Source organism: Lissotriton helveticus, chromosome 2_1, assembly GCF_964261635.1.
Source record: "Lissotriton helveticus chromosome 2_1, aLisHel1.1, whole genome shotgun sequence".
Taxonomy (NCBI): Eukaryota; Metazoa; Chordata; class Amphibia; order Caudata; family Salamandridae; genus Lissotriton; species Lissotriton helveticus.
In genome coordinates, this window is record NC_136059.1 from 583,716,233 (window position 1) to 583,732,451 (window position 16,219).

Sequence of the window (16,219 nt, forward strand, 5' to 3'; positions counted from 1 at the left end):
AAGACATAGCTCGCCAATCCCCATTTTGGCATGTACTCAAATGTTTAGCAGTGGCATACAGCATGTTTGAGTTTTTTACTGCTCGGATGTGTTCCAACATTCTCTTTTTTAGCATGCATGTGGTAGATCCTATATATTTCATGCCACATTTGCATTCGACCACATACACCACGTTTTTCGATGTGCAAGTAATGTATTGATTTATCGACATGTATTTGCCGTCAGGTTCCATCACCCTCTTCATTTTTTTGCCTATTTTGCATGCTTTGCATGTTGCACAGGGTTTGAAGCCTATGTTCTGATCAGTCCACCATTTAGGTTGTTCTTTGCTCTGGAAGTGACTCTTGACCAATAGGTTTTGAAGGGATGTGTTCTTCTTGTACGTGATAGATGGAAACTTGCCCGCTAGTGGCCCAACATCTGGATCGCTGTTTATCAGATGCCAATATTTTTTCATTTTCTTGGCAATTAGCTCGCTTTCTTTACTGTATGTAGTAATGAATCTTGGTGGATCCTTTTCTTGTTGTGGTTTTGGTTTTTCCACTAGCGTTTCTACTCTGCTGATTTTATCCACTTTGTTTTTGCAGTCTTTCAGGACATAGTCCTTATATCCTCTCGACTGGAATCTCATTTTGCTTTCAAGAATGTTCTTTTCGGCATCTTCTGGTTTGGAACAGTTTCTTTTGAGTCGTACAAACTCCCCATATGGAATACTTTTCAGCAGTGGCTTAGGATGGAAGCTGCTGCCATGGAGAATACTGTTTGTTGCTGTTTTCTTCCTAAACAGTGTGGTTTCCAATTTGCCATTTGAGATATAGACTTTGGTGTCTAGAAAGTCTATCTCCTTTTTGTTGGTTGAGCATGTGAATTGAAGACCTATTTCGTTCTGGTTCAGTTTGGTAAAGAATTTTCTGAATTGTTCATCAGTTCCATTCCAGATCAGAAACAGGTCATCGATGTATCTGACCCATAATACTATACGATCTGTTTCTTCTGGGTCAGTGTTGGTCCATGCTATCATTTTCTCCCAGTATCCCATGGTGATGTTTGCATAATTGGGAGAAAATGAAATGCCCATGGCTGTGCCACACTCTTGCTTGTACAGATTGTTGTTAAAAAGAAACACGTTGTTAGTGAGGCATAATTGTATCATTTGTAATAGCATCGTCGTATGTTCCAGTTCTTTTATGCTTCGCTGTTGCAAGAAATATTTGCACGCTTTTAAACCTACATCATGCCGTATGGATGTGTACAGTGACACAACATCAATAGTCACTAGAAGATACCCTGGGTTCCATGAGGTGTCCATTATAATTCTCAAAAAGTCTCCAGTGTCTTTTAAATATGATGGCATACTCTGTGCGATAGGAGCGAGGAAAGTATCAACGTACCTAGAGACCTTCTCATACAGTGAGTCACAGGAAGAGACGGTCTCTTCCTGTGACTCACTGTATGAGAAGGTCTCTAGGTACGTTGATACTTTCCTCGCTCCTATCGCACAGAGTATGCCATCATATTTAAAAGACACTGGAGACTTTTTGAGAATTATAATGGACACCTCATGGAACCCAGGGTATCTTCTAGTGACTATTGATGTTGTGTCACTGTACACATCCATACGGCATGATGTAGGTTTAAAAGCGTGCAAATATTTCTTGCAACAGCGAAGCATAAAAGAACTGGAACATACGACGATGCTATTACAAATGATACAATTATGCCTCACTAACAACGTGTTTCTTTTTAACAACAATCTGTACAAGCAAGAGTGTGGCACAGCCATGGGCATTTCATTTTCTCCCAATTATGCAAACATCACCATGGGATACTGGGAGAAAATGATAGCATGGACCAACACTGACCCAGAAGAAACAGATCGTATAGTATTATGGGTCAGATACATCGATGACCTGTTTCTGATCTGGAATGGAACTGATGAACAATTCAGAAAATTCTTTACCAAACTGAACCAGAACGAAATAGGTCTTCAATTCACATGCTCAACCAACAAAAAGGAGATAGACTTTCTAGACACCAAAGTCTATATCTCAAATGGCAAATTGGAAACCACACTGTTTAGGAAGAAAACAGCAACAAACAGTATTCTCCATGGCAGCAGCTTCCATCCTAAGCCACTGCTGAAAAGTATTCCATATGGGGAGTTTGTACGACTCAAAAGAAACTGTTCCAAACCAGAAGATGCCGAAAAGAACATTCTTGAAAGCAAAATGAGATTCCAGTCGAGAGGATATAAGGACTATGTCCTGAAAGACTGCAAAAACAAAGTGGATAAAATCAGCAGAGTAGAAACGCTAGTGGAAAAACCAAAACCACAACAAGAAAAGGATCCACCAAGATTCATTACTACATACAGTAAAGAAAGCGAGCTAATTGCCAAGAAAATGAAAAAATATTGGCATCTGATAAACAGCGATCCAGATGTTGGGCCACTAGCGGGCAAGTTTCCATCTATCACGTACAAGAAGAACACATCCCTTCAAAACCTATTGGTCAAGAGTCACTTCCAGAGCAAAGAACAACCTAAATGGTGGACTGATCAGAACATAGGCTTCAAACCCTGTGCAACATGCAAAGCATGCAAAATAGGCAAAAAAATGAAGAGGGTGATGGAACCTGACGGCAAATACATGTCGATAAATCAATACATTACTTGCACATCGAAAAACGTGGTGTATGTGGTCGAATGCAAATGTGGCATGAAATATATAGGATCTACCACATGCATGCTAAAAAAGAGAATGTTGGAACACATCCGAGCAGTAAAAAACTCAAACATGCTGTATGCCACTGCTAAACATTTGAGTACATGCCAAAATGGGGATTGGCGAGCTATGTCTTTCTACGGACTGAAAATGTTGAACAAATCTGAAAGAGGAGGAGACACAGTGCGCCTCCTTCGACAAATGGAATCTCGTTTGATCATTCGATTTCGCACGAAACAGCCGCGAGGAATGAACTTTGGGGAAGATCTCCACATACATCTAGAGTAAAAATGAACTGTAGTGTAACCCAAATGTGCGCCAGGGTACTATACCCGACACCTCAAACAAGACTGTGAACTTTTGAAAAATACAAGTCATACTTATATGATAATAATGGATCTTAAGTTACCCCCAAGTGGAATTATATTGTGGACGTTAAGTACTATACTTTTGTAAACAGAACGCACTAGTCCTTTTTCAATTATTACTTTGTTTTTAATTATGTTTGCCTTAAAACTACACATCCCACAATGCCACTTTGAGGCTCATGTGGGCCAGTATAAAAAGAGAAAGCAAAAAGGGACTTGCTGACCGTGAGAAAAGCCGTGAGGCTGAAACGCGTCGGTGGAGTGTTGGTGAAATAAATACCCTTTAAAAAGTATCCGGTTGTGCCGCCCTTCTTGTACTGTAAAATATATATATATATATATATATATATATATATATATATATATATATATATATATATATATATATATATATATATATATATTATATATATATATATATATCACACTGTATGGCTCGTTTTTTTCCCAGAGCGGCGCTGCAAATTGTGGCTGCGGTATTCCTGCGGATGAGCCCGCCCGCTAAATTATTCAAAAACAAGGATTCCTCCGTCAGAGGATATCGTGGAGTCGCGGGAAAATCCAATTAGAATCCACAAGGTTTACTTCAAGTTCGTTTTATTTGTAATCCATTTGGTGTCAAAAAACAAGGCAAAAACCAACGCGTTTCGACAGCCTCCGCTGTCTTGGTCACGGTTAGTTTGGAATTGAGCGTTGCCACAACTTATACACCTAGTTCAATTTTGGAAAGGGAAACAAAGTCACTCCCCCTAGGGGCGTCGCCACCAACACATGATCATTATGTCACAGTGAAGTTACTCTAGGGATTATGGGTGATGTAGTACACCGTTAATTCATTTCATTTTATTATGTCACATTCACTTTCTAACCTTTTGCACACTTTTGCACAGAGCAGCAATATGTTAGTTTTACAACATAAATTATGCCCAAATATTGTGTACAATACTTGTCGCCCTCCAGTGGGCTTGTGGATAATAAATTACGTTATTGTCGCATATTTGTGCGTGGAAAATTATGTTGTTGTTTTGGTGTGCAAGGTGATTGTGGTAAGCCCTTTGTGATAAAGGGGATGTTTCTGTTGTGGAAGTAACCGCCCTCCAGTGGGCCATGACATACGTTGAATGATCAATGTGTGTGCGTTTTTATTTTTATATTATATATGTATGTTTGTGAATGTTGTCCGCCCTTCATTGGGTATTTTGCGGTCTATTGTTGCGATGATGGTGCTTTGCTATAGTTTAGAGATTACTCCTTGTAGGACAGTGTGTGTGGCATTGCAACTAGTGATAGAAAATTGTGAAAGGTTAAAATTGAGTTACAAAACGTGATGCTACATGTTGAAACAGTTTAGGTCACAATTACAGTCTAAATTTATATTCACAGATGTATGTATAGTTCTTCAGATTGATTGAGACCAAAAGGGGTCATTGTCCTAAAGTTCAAGATATGTCTTGATTCTTTTTGCCGTAAATGTTTTTCATTGTGTCCACCTCTGTCAGACAGGGTCATTGTCTCTATGCCCCAGAAACGTAAAAGTTTCCAATCCCCGTTGTGGTGGGAGTCCATATGTTTTGCAACTGCGTTGCTTCTGTCTCTGTGTGTCGTAGCACGGGCGTGTTCCAAGATGCGTTTTTTAAGCTCGCAGATTGTGCTGCCTATGTATCTAAGTTTGCAGGGGCATTCGATCATGTAAATTGTGTATTGACTGTTACATGTAATGCATTCCCTGATCTCCCATATCTTTTTGTTTGGCATCATTACTTCTCTTGTGGGTTTCGCAATTTCGCATGCTTTGCAGTTGTAACATTTTACAAAGCCCTTGGTTTTCAGCCAAACTCTTTTTTGGGATGGTTTTTTGTAATGACTGTGAATCAGTTGATCTTGTAAATTTCTGGCCCTCCTATACGTGATAACTGGATCGGTGCCCATTTTTTTGCCAATAACTGGATCTAGTTGTAGAATTTTCCAGTTCTTTTTCAAAATTTTATTTATTTTTTTTGATTCTTGGCTGTAGTTTAAGATCAATCTGATTGGTTCCTCCTCTTGATGTTGTTTGGACGTTTTTTGTTGTAAACATTCCATTCTTGATTTTTGGTTGGCTCTCTCCCAACATTTTTGGACCATTTTCTTGTTGTACTTTCTCTTTTCAAAGCGTTTTATGGTGTTCTTGCTCTGTTTATTCCATTCTTTTTCCTCGCTGCAAATTCTTCTCAACCGTAGAAATTCCCCGTATGGTATGCTTGTTATTAACGATTGCTGATGAAAGCTTGTTGCCTCCAGAGTTGCATTTGTGGCTGTGGTTTTCCGGTGAAGGGTTGTTTCAATGCAATTGTCTTTTATGTAAACTTCAGTGTCCAGGAAAGTGGCTTTTGATTTGTGTATAGTGTATGTAAACCTCAAACAAGATGTGTTTGTGTTCAATATTTCAAAGTATTTCAGAAACTTTGCCTCACTGTCATTCCACACTATGAATAGATCGTCGATGAATCTTTTCCATATGACGATGTGTTGGGTGTACTCCTCATTTGCCTTGCTCCAAGCTTTTGTTTCCTCCCACCAGCCCATAGCTATGCAAGCATAGCTTGGGCTGAAGGAAAAACCCATCGCCGCTCCATTTTTTTGACGGTATATCATTTCCCCGAAGAGGAAGATATTGTTTGTGAGTGCTATTAGGATCATGTTCAAAAGCATGTTGTTGTGGTCTCTGTAATGGATATTACGTTCCTGAAGATAGTATTTGCATGCATTTATACCTAAATCATTATCAATGTTGGTGTATAATGCTATTACATCCATGGTGATCATTAGGAAATTCGGTTCCCATGTCAATTCTTTTAAGGTGCACAAAAATTCGGTCGTGTCTTTTATGTACGATTTGAGTTGTTGTACATATGGATTCAGGTAATGGTCGATATAGTTGGCTAGAGGCTCAAGTAGGGACCCCTTGGCTGACACAATGGGTCTCCCTGGTGGTTTCGTGGGGTTTTTATGTATTTTAGGCAAAAAATAGATTGTTGCCATTTTCGGGAAGTCGACTGTTAAATATTTCTTTTCATCAAAGTCTAATAAACCATCCGATTCCCATTGGTTTAATTTGTGATCAAGTTCTCTTTTGATTTGATGAAGGGGGTTCAAATTTAGTTTTTCATAGTGTTTGATGTCATTTAATTGCCCCGTGGCTTCCGCGGTGTACAGATCCCTGTCCCATAGAACCACGTTTCCCCCTTTGTCTGCTGTTTTGATCTCAAAACTTTGATCCTTTTTTAGAGAGATTAAGGCGTCTCTTTCTTTAGTCGTTAAGTTGTCACGGCAGTTAGTTTTTGTGATCTTGTAAAGGTCATGAGTCACTGCTTCCTGGAACATATCAATTTTGTTGCCTGGGGTAAGTTGCGGATAGAATTTGGATTTAGCCTTCATTTGACTAGTTCCTGCTCCTAGTTGTTTTATTGCTTTATGTAAGGGGATCTCTTTACCTTCTTCCTCATTGATGTTAAGTAAGGCTAAATATGCATCCGCCTCCTTGACAAGGAGGGTTGAGGTTGGTTTAGGTTGGCTTTTTGTAATCGTCGGTTTGTCCCCTTTTTCCATAAAGAATTTGGCCAATTTTATTTTTCTTATGTATAAATACATATCTATCCTTGTTTGTGCCATATCCATTCGTTGGGTTGGACAATAATTAATTCCTTTTTTCAGAAGTGAGGTTTCTGCTGCTGTGATTTCTCTTTTTGAGAGATTAATTATTTGCAATTCCTCATTTATTTGCCCTTCTTTTGTTTCATTCCTCGTGTCTCCGTGCCTATTTTTGTGTTTGTGCTAGTTTCCCCTCCTACTCCTCCTTGTTGGGTTTTTTGGGGTCTGGGTTGCCATGGTCTCCCCTTCCTCTTCCTCTGCCTTGTGTGAATCTCTGCGCCCCCTGATGTTGTTCCCAATGGCCAACAAGGAGGAGTAGGAGGGGAAACCAGCACAAACACAAAAATAGGCACGGAGACACGAGGAATGAAACAAAAGAAGGGCAAATAAATGAGGAATTGCAAATAATTAATCTCTCAAAAAGAGAAATCACAGCAGCAGAAACCTCACTTCTGAAAAAAGGAATTAATTATTGTCCAACCCAACGAATGGATATGGCACAAACAAGGATAGATATGTATTTATACATAAGAAAAATAAAATTGGCCAAATTCTTTATGGAAAGAGGGGACAAACCGACGATTACAAAAAGCCAACCTAAACCAACCTCAACCCTCCTTGTCAAAGAGGCGGATGCATATTTAGCCTTACTTAACATCAATGAGGAAGAAGGTAAAGAGATCCCCTTACATAAAGCAGTAAAACAACTAGGAGCAGGAACTAGTCAAATGAAGGCTAAATCCAAATTCTATCCGCAACTTACCCCAGGCAACAAAATTGATATGTTCCAGGAAGCAGTGACTCATGACCTTTACAAGATCACAAAAACTAACTGCCGTGACAACTTAACGACTAAAGAAAGAGACGCCTTAATCTCTCTAAAAAAGGATCAAAGTTTTGAGATCAAAACAGCAGACAAAGGGGGAAACGTAGTTCTATGGGACAGGGATCTGTACACCGCGGAAGCCACGGGGCAATTAAATGACATCAAACACTATGAAAAACTAAATTTGAACCCCCTTCATCAAATCAAAAGAGAACTTGATCACAAATTAAACCAATGGGAATCGGATGGTTTATTAGACTTTGATGAAAAGAAATATTTAACAGTCGACTTCCCGAAAATGGCAACAATCTATTTTTTGCTTAAAATACATAAAAACCCCACGAAACCACCAGGGAGACCCATTCTGTCAGCCAAGGGGTCCCTACTTGAGCCTCTAGCCAACTATATCGACCATTACCTGAATCCATATGTACAACAACTCAAATCGTACATAAAAGACACGACCGAATTTTTGTGCACCTTAAAAGAATTGACATGGCAACCGAATTTCCTAATGATCACCATGGATGTAATAGCATTATACACCAACATTGATAATGATTTAGGTATAAATGCATGCAAATACTATCTTCAGGAACGTAATATCCATTACAGAGACCACAACAACATGCTTTTGAACATGATCCTAATAGCACTCACAAACAATATCTTCCTCTTCGGGGAAATGATATACCGTCAAAAAAATGGAGCGGCGATGGGTTTTTCCTTCAGCCCAAGCTATGCTTGCATAGCTATGGGCTGGTGGGAGGAAACAAAAGCTTGGAGCAAGGCAAATGAGGAGTACACCCAACACATCGTCATATGGAAAAGATTCATCGACGATCTATTCATAGTGTGGAATGACAGTGAGGCAAAGTTTCTGAAATACTTTGAAATATTGAACACAAACACATCTTGTTTGAGGTTTACATACACTATACACAAATCAAAAGCCACTTTCCTGGACACTGAAGTTTACATAAAAGACAATTGCATTGAAACAACCCTTCACCGGAAAACCACAGCCACAAATGCAACTCTGGAGGCAACAAGCTTTCATCAGCAATCGTTAATAACAAGCATACCATACGGGGAATTTCTCCGGTTGAGAAGAATTTGCAGCGAGGAAAAAGAATGGAATAAACAGAGCAAGAACACCATAAAACGCTTTGAAAAAAGAAAGTACAACAAGAAAATGGTCCAAAAATTTTGGGAGAGAGCCAACCAAAAATCAAGAATGGAATGTTTACAACAAAAAACGTCCAAACAACATCAAGAGGAGGAACCAATCAGATTGATCTTAAACTACAGCCAAGAATCAAAAAAAATAAATCAAATTTTGAAAAAGAACTGGAAAATTCTACAACTAGATCCAGTTATTGGCAAAAAAAATGGGCACCCATCCAGTTATCACGTATAGGAGGGCCAGAAATTTACAAGATCAACTGATTCACAGTCATTACAAAAAACCATCCCAAAAAAGAGTTTGGCTGAAAACCAAGGGCTTTGTAAAATGTTACAACTGCAAAGCATGCGAAATTGCGAAACCCACAAGAGAAGTAATGATGCCAAACAAAAAGATATGGGAGATCAGGGAATGCATTACATGTAACAGTCAACACACAATTTACATGATCGAATGCCCCTGCAAACTTAGATACATAGGCAGCACAATCTGCGAGCTTAAAAAACGCATCTTGGAACACGCCCGTGCTACGACACACAGAGACAGAAGCAACGCAGTTGCAAAACATATGGACTCCCACCACAACGGGGATTGGAAACTTTTACGTTTCTGGGGCATAGAGACAATGACCCTGTCTGACAGAGGTGGACACAATGAAAAACATTTACGGCAAAAAGAATCAAGACATATCTTGAACTTTAGGACAATGACCCCTTTTGGTCTCAATCAATCTGAAGAACTATACATACATCTGTGAATATAAATTTAGACTGTAATTGTGACCTAAACTGTTTCAACATGTAGCATCACGTTTTGTAACTCAATTTTAACCTTTCACAATTTTCTATCACTAGTTGCAATGCCACACACACTGTCCTACAAGGAGTAATCTCTAAACTATAGCAAAGCACCATCATCGCAACAATAGACCGCAAAATACCCAATGGAGGGCGGACAACATTCACAAACATACATATATAATATAAAAATAAAAACGCACACACATTGATCATTCACCGTATGTCATGGCCCACTGGAGGGCGGTTACTTCCACAACAGAAACATCCCCTTTATCACAAAGGGCTTACCACAATCACCTTGCACACCAAAACAACAACATAATTTTCCACGCACAAATATGCGACAATAACGTAATTTATTATCCACAAGCCAACTGGAGGGCGACAAGTATTGTACACAATATTTGGGCATAATTTATGTTGTAAAACTAACATATTGCTGCTCTGTGCAAAAGTGTGCAAATGGTTAGAAAGTGAATGTGACATAATAGAATGATATGAATTAACGGTGTACTACATCACCCATAATCCCTAGAGTAACTTTACTGTGACATAATGATCATGTGTTGGTGGCGACGCCCCTAGTGGGAGTGACTTTGTTTCCCTTTCCAAAATTGAACTAGGTGTATAAGTTGTGGCAACGCTCAATTCCAAACTAACCGTGACCAAGACAGCGGAGGCTGTCGAAACGCGTTGGTTTTTGCCTTGTTTTTTGACACCAAATGGATTACAAGTAAAACGAACTTGAAGTAAACCTTGTGGATTCTAATTGGATTTTCCCGCGACTCCACGATATCCTCTGACGGAGGAATCCTTGTTTTTGAATATATATATATATATATATATACACACATATATATATACACATTCACAAAGGTTACCCCAAAGGAAAGGGCCTCAAGCAGGTAGGTGATGTCCCATCAATTTATTCACGAAGGCTGCAGTTGAATAAATCACGAACAGGCAACAAGGCTTTTTCGGTGCCAGACGCGTTTCGAGTGTCTTTACTCTTAATCATTGGCTTGAATCCATCACCCGAGACAGAGACGTGCAACTTATTTAAAAAAACACCACCTTGGTGGGCGTGGTCACTTCCATGGCCTCTTGGTATTTATAGTTGCACGAAAATAAAACTACAGTGAGTCCGTCATCATGGTTTGGAAAATAAAGTTCAATAAAACCACAGTGGGGTGCTGTAAATGTTCATTACAAACAGCTGCATACTTGTTCCTTCACGACAGGTCTACCTCCTGTAACGTTGGTGATATCGGTTGGTATCACCGCGGGAACGCTGCACTAACAGCAGGGCTCTTTCCGCGACCGGGCCGACCGCTACATATACAAAGGTTACCTAAATGAAAGAGCCTCAAGCAGGTAGGTGATGTCCCATCAATTTATTCACAAAGGCTGCAGTTGAATAAATCACAAACATGCAACAAGGCTTTTTCGGTTCCAGACGCGTTTCGAGTGTCTTTACTCTTAATCATTGGCTTGAATTCATCACCTGAGACAGAGACGTGCAACTTATTTAAAAAAACACCACCTTGGTGGGCGTGGTCACTTCCATGGCCTCTTGGTATTTATAGTTGCATGAAAATAAAACTACAGTGAGCCCATCATCATGGTTTGGAAAATAAAGTTCAATAAAACCACAGTGGGGTGCTGCAAATGTTCGTTAAAGACAGCTGCATACTTGTTTCTTCACGACTGGTCTACCTTCCGTAACTCTGGTGATATCGGTTGGTATCACCGCAGGAACGCTGCACTAACTGTGGGGCTCTTTTCGCGGCCGGGCCGACCGAAACGCGTGAGGGACAAAAATTAGTTGGGCTTTTAATGCTGTTTCTTTTTAAATAAAGGTTCTGTTGAACTTTTTCCCGTGGAGTGCATCTTTCAAGCTCGGGGGTTTTTCTTTTGGATATATATATATATGTATGTATGTATGTAGCTTGGCACCAGCACTTTATGTAAAAGCAAATTGATGTCCCGAGGCAATGCCTTGATCAAATAGGGATATACATGATGGCAGTGACTGGTTTATGATATGGCAAATCAACAATGCGCTCATGCTTAAGAAAATGTTCCTATCAGTTTATCATTGTCACATACCACCCTTTAATTTGCACTGCAATGTGGAATGGAGACTTCTTATTGAAGGTTTGTATTGGTGACTTTAGACAATGAACCCGCGCACACATATATGTTAATAGATTCAATGATCACAATTTTCATCAGAAACACATAGAATGGTCCAGGCGGTGAGGTCGTAGTACTTGTTCTTGTTTGTTTATTAGTAGTGTAGATAGTCAATTTTGTACAAACAGCCAGCCGACACGTGTTTCGTTGCAGAAAGAATATTCCACAACTCTTCAGGGCTAGGAAATACAAAAAACATACTCAAGTATCCAAGGCGACTCGATGTCCACACATTTCTAAAAACACATTGTATCACAACTACCCAGAATACTGGAGTAGCAAGGCAATAACTCATATCGCCCTAAAATATTCTATGGTAAGCCAAAGACATATATCCACCAGCACGCGTGAGGACCAACAAAACAAAACAGTACATGTGTGAAAGAAAAGCACCAATGAGAACCTTAAAATCTTAATTTGCTAAGTAAATAATACTTATAACGAGATAACGTCAGGTATAAAGTCTTAGATGTACTCATTCAATAATCACCCGAAAGTAGAAGTAAACAATATATTAAAAGTGGCATACACCCACCACCCAAAAATTGTTCATGGTCAAGTCTGATTAGGACAATACCTCGATGGCTGAATCTTAACACCTCTTTAGGCTAGAAGAGAACAGCAAAAAAAGAGAAAAAGAGAAGAAAAGAAGAGAACAAAAGAAAGAAAAGGAGCAAAAGAAGTCGTAATGAATTTCCAATAAAACCACTAATATAAAAAGTTGTCAAATTAACCTCTGTAATATTCTTAGTAAGAGCTTACCCCTCCTCCGGTGATAATTCCAAACCGGCGGGGTAACCACAAATGGACAGTCAGACGTAGGTCAAGAGGTCGGTGAGTATACCAACTGCATTGTTCAAGCAGCACCGTGAATAAAGGGAGTGAGGGGACAACCCATTATTAATATGCAGTGCTATATATAAAAAACAAACCTCAAACATTATGAGTGTAACTCATCGTAGAAATACTTATAAGCACTCCAATTCCATTTCCTCCAATCATCCAATAGATAAACAAAAAGGAGACACAAGGAAACTACAACTGTGTACTCAAATTCGTTATTTTTACGATCAATAGTGTAAACAAAGTGGACGTCTATAATGCATCAAAGTGCACTCCTAATGATACCCTATAAAGTAGACTGGAAAGTCAATAACTTAAAACTCATTGTAAAGTGGAGAGTCTTACCTAAGAGGTGATCGATACGAGATAATACACCGAGTAGATCGAATAACTAGAGAGGTGATCCGGTCAAAATGTTTGGACCTAATAATAAATAAAAACGAGACGGTATTGCTCATAAGCCCTGTTAAATATCTGAAGGGCTGCAAAATAGCATTGTGAATAATATAGCTTTGCAGAAATATCAGCGACTTACGTGAAATCACGTGAAGCGAGTAGCACCTTAACCCCGGAACAATCCCGGTCAAGCACGGGTCCGTGCTCTTCTGAGAGTACTGCCCAGGGAGGAGAAAATCAAAATCCCAATTACCATTGAGGTTAAAGTTACCCCCAGTCTCCACCCCGAGAAAACACTACAGTCGCTGTTAGTAAAACGTGGAGTAATTCATACCTATTATGAATAGATTCCAGTCCACTCGGCGTCTTCCGTGTGAATTCCTGTGCACGCGATAGTTCACCCGGAAGTAGTTAAATACGTAAGCAGCTCAAAACACTAGAGCGTGATTTTGGAAAACGTCAGAAAGCTAAACATAGACAAAATACGTCCCTTGTAAAATATTGCACCATGTTAATATTGCGGCAAAAGGAAAATAAAGCGACCCGAAGGAAATACCAGTCAGGTTGCTAAAGGTATAAAAAAATATGTCACTACAACGATAAACCAGGTAGAAAGGGAAGTAACAATTAGCCCAATTAATATGTCAGGAAGGAAAAATCTATTGCAAGCCGCTCCAACCCTAAAAGGAGCAAGTCAAGTTATAATTAGAGTGGATCGATTTTAATCATAAAATTGTTGCACAAAAGGCTCTATCAGTCCCTCATACACGGTGGCACGAATTGTTTGATCCTCATAAAAAAATTGTTTATACATAAATATCAAAATTTATCAACTAACAATATTTCCAGTTCCTATATAACCCGAAGGTGAATACAGTACCTCCAAGTTGGTAGGTCTGAGAGAGAGAAAAGTATAAGAGAGAAAGAAAAAATATATATATTGTATTAGGAAAAAGTACCATTAATATTTGGTCTCTCTATATATACCAAGTAGTCTCTAAAATAAAATAATAATCTTGCACCAAAAATTAGTCATCAGGGGAGTTTACAACATATACTCCCGTTGTACACTGCAGTCATCAAATGATTCAAAAGTAAATAAAATTACTAAATTTACAATGACCAATGTTTACAGCAATTACCATGGTCATACATCAACATTGCGTGGTGATAGTGACGATTCATGTTGTTTCATCTGTACCCAAATACCAGTAGAAATACAGATTACACTCCCAGAAAGAACTGCATCTCAGAATCACAATTTAATCCCCGCTCTACCGTATGCAGTTTCATGATCCAACTAGCTTCCCTTCTCCTGAGGTGAAGTTCTCTATTTCCACCCCGGATACTAAGGGGGATGTGTTCAATTCCAAAGAAGCAGAATTCTTTACGAAGGCCTTGTGCTGAGCAGGACGCCGCATGTATTGCTACAGGATATCTTGCATCCTGCTGCGCCAATGCCCTCACATGTTCTCCTTTTCTCTCTTTCACGGTCCTAATAGTGCTACCAACATATTGCTTGCCACATTTACACTCAATTAGGTAGATTGCAAATCTGGTCAAGCAATTGATGTTGGTTTTGATATCATATATCTTTTCATCACATCCTATAAACCTTTTGGTTCTATGTTTAGCCCACCTACACATTCCACAGAACCCGCATTTGTAAAAACCAGTATTAGATGAAGTTAACCAGTTGTCTGTTCTAATGGCTCTGGGAACTGTAGGGCTAAGTCTATTACGGAGGGTTCTACCCCTCCTAAAGGTAATTTGTGGCTGCTTAGTGATGTGGCTTACTAATGTATTGTCTGCCAATAGGATATTCCAATGTCTCTTAAAACTTCTCCGTAGAATATGGCTCAGTCCATTAAAGTCAGTAATCATGCGTGAGGACTGACTTAAAGTTTCTGTTTTACTCTTAGTCTTGAAAGTATCCACTCTTTTGACTTTTTTATTCTCTTTTCAGCTCTATCTAGATAAGTGGTTGGATAACCCCTGTCTAAAAATCTGTATTTCATACTTTTCATACATTTCTCAAATTCCATATCCTCGCTACAATTTCGGCGAGCCCTAATGTACTCGCCGTAAGGAATGGAGCTGATCTGATGTCTAGGATGTGATGACTCAGCATGCAGAATAGAATTACATGCAGTGTCTTTACGAAACAAACGACTCTTCAATTTGTCCCCTTCTATGTATATTTCGATGTCAAGGAAATTAATCTTAGTCTGGCTATATTCCATAGTGAATTTCATGCCAAAGTTATTCTTGTTGATGTAATCATAGAAAGATTCCAGTTCAGTATGAGTCCCTGCCCAAAGCAATAGGCAGTCGTCTATATATCTGCCCCAGAAAATCTTTTTGTCATTCCATTCATTTTCACTGTTGCCCCCGATCCAATTTCTTTCCAGGCCGCCCATAAACAAACAAGCAAATGAGGGGGAACATTTTGACCCCATTGCAACCCCCTTAGTTTGTTTGTACCACTTTCCCTCAAAAAGAAAACAGTTATTGTGTAGAATAATACGCATCATTCTGATCAACATTTCGTTGTGTAACCATTCCGACGCCGGCCTGGCACTAAGTATACGAGCCACTGTGTCTACACCCAGTTCTGGTTCAATGTTAGTGTAAAGAGAGACAATATCAAGTGTCACAAGTAACAAACCTGGTTGCCACTCTAAATCCACCAGAAGACTCAGTATATGTTTCGAATCCTGTATATAACTAGGTATAGTTCCTCACAAGAGGACCCAAAAATAAGTCGACATACTCTGACAGTCTTTCTGTAGGGCCCCCCATTCCTGAGACAATGGGCCTCCCAGGTGGAAAAGTTCCCTGTTTGTGTACTTTAGGGAGGGTATATAGATACGGGTAAGTTGGTCTGAAGACCCTAAGGTATGCCAGCTCATCATCATCCAAAAGGCCATTGGAATGCCATTCAACTAGGTGTTTGTTGATTGGCAATGTCAAGGGACCTGTCGGGTTACAGGGCAAAGATTCATAGCAGGTATGATCATGTAGTTGTGATAGAACTTCATTGTTATAATCCAACCTATCCATCACAACCACATTTCCTCCTTTATCTGCTTCTCTTATCAAGATGCTATTGTCATTACTCAGATTAAATAGGGCATGTCGTTCACCACTATTCAGGTTATCTTTATGGAATTTACATCTCCTCTTCGAAGATTGATTGAAATCCCAGTCATCAAGATCATGTAAGACCCTCTTATAAAAAGTATCAATAG